Here is a 1520-nt window from a genome sequence, read left to right as displayed (position 1 = left end):
GAGAGATACACACACACATACATATACAGTCATGGCCGAAACTTGGCACCCCAGAAATTTTTCCAGAAAATCAAGTATTTCTCACAGAAAAGTATTGCAGGAACACATGTTTTGCTATACACAGGTTTATTCCCTTTGTGTGTATTGGAACACAACAAAAAAGGGAGGAAAAAAAGCAAATTGGACATAATGTCAAACAAAACTCCAAAAATGGGCCGGACAAAATTATTGGCACCCTTAACTTAATATTTGGTTGCACACCCTTTGGAAAAAATAACTGAAATCAGTCGCTTCCTATAACCATCAATAAGCTTCTTACACCTCTCACCCGGAATTTTGGACCACTCTTCCTTTGCAAACTGCTCCAGGTCTCTCTTATTGGAAGGGCGCCTTTTCCCAACAGCAATTTTAAGATCCCTCCACAGGTGTTCAATGAGATTCAGATCTGGACTCATTGCTGGCCACTTTAGAACTCTCCAGCGCTTTCTTGCCATCCATTTCTGGGTGCTTTTTGACGTATGCTTGGGGTCATTGTCCTGCTGGAAGACCCAAGATCTCGGACGCAAATCCAGCTTTCTGACACTGGACTCTACAGTGTGACCCAAAATCTTTTGGTAATCCTCAGATTTCATGATGCCTTGCACACATTCAAGGCACCCAGTGCCAGAGGCAGCAAAACAACCCCAAAACATCATTGAACCTCCACCATATTTCACTGTAGGTACTGTGTTCTTTTCTTTGTAGGCCTCATTTCGTTTTCGGTAAACAGTAGAATGATGTGCTTTACCAAAAAGCTCTATCTTGGTGTCATCTGTCCACAAGACGTTTTCCCAGAAGGATTTTGGCTTACTCAAGTACATTTTGGCAAACTGTAATCTTGCTTTTTTATGTCTCTGTGTCAGCAGTGGGGTCCTCCTGGGTCTCCTGCCATAGCGTTTCATTTCATTTAAATGTCGACGGATAGTTTGCGCTGACACTGATGCTCCCTGAGCCTGCAGGACAGCTTGCATTTCTTTGGAACTTGTTTGGGGCTGCTTATCCACCATCCGGACTATCCTGCGTTGCAACCTTTCATCAATTTTTCTCTTCTGTCCACGACCAGGGAGATTTGCTACAGTGCCATGGGTTGCAAACTTCTTGATAATGTTGCGCACTGTGGACAAAGGCAAATCTAGATCTCTGGAGATGGACTTGTAACCTTGAGATTGTTGATATTTGTCCACAATTTTGGTTCTCAAGTCCTCAGACAGTTCTCTTCTCCTCTTTCTGTTGTCCATGCTTAGCGTGGCACACACAGACACACAATGCAAAGACTAAGTGAACTTCTCTCCTTTTTATCTGCTTTCAGGTGTGATTTTTATATTGCCCACACCTGTTACTTGCCCCAGGTGAGTTTAAAGGAGCATCACATGCTTGACACTATCTTGTTTACCCACAATTTTGAAAGAGTGCCAATAATTTTGTCCGGCCCATTTTTGGAGTTTTGTTTGACATTATGTCCAATTTGCTTTTTTTCCTCC

This window comes from Vipera berus, assembly GCF_964194415.1.
Source record: "Vipera berus genome assembly, chromosome: 3".
NCBI lineage: Eukaryota > Metazoa > Chordata > Lepidosauria > Squamata > Viperidae > Vipera > Vipera berus.
This window is presented reverse-complemented; position numbering follows the sequence as displayed.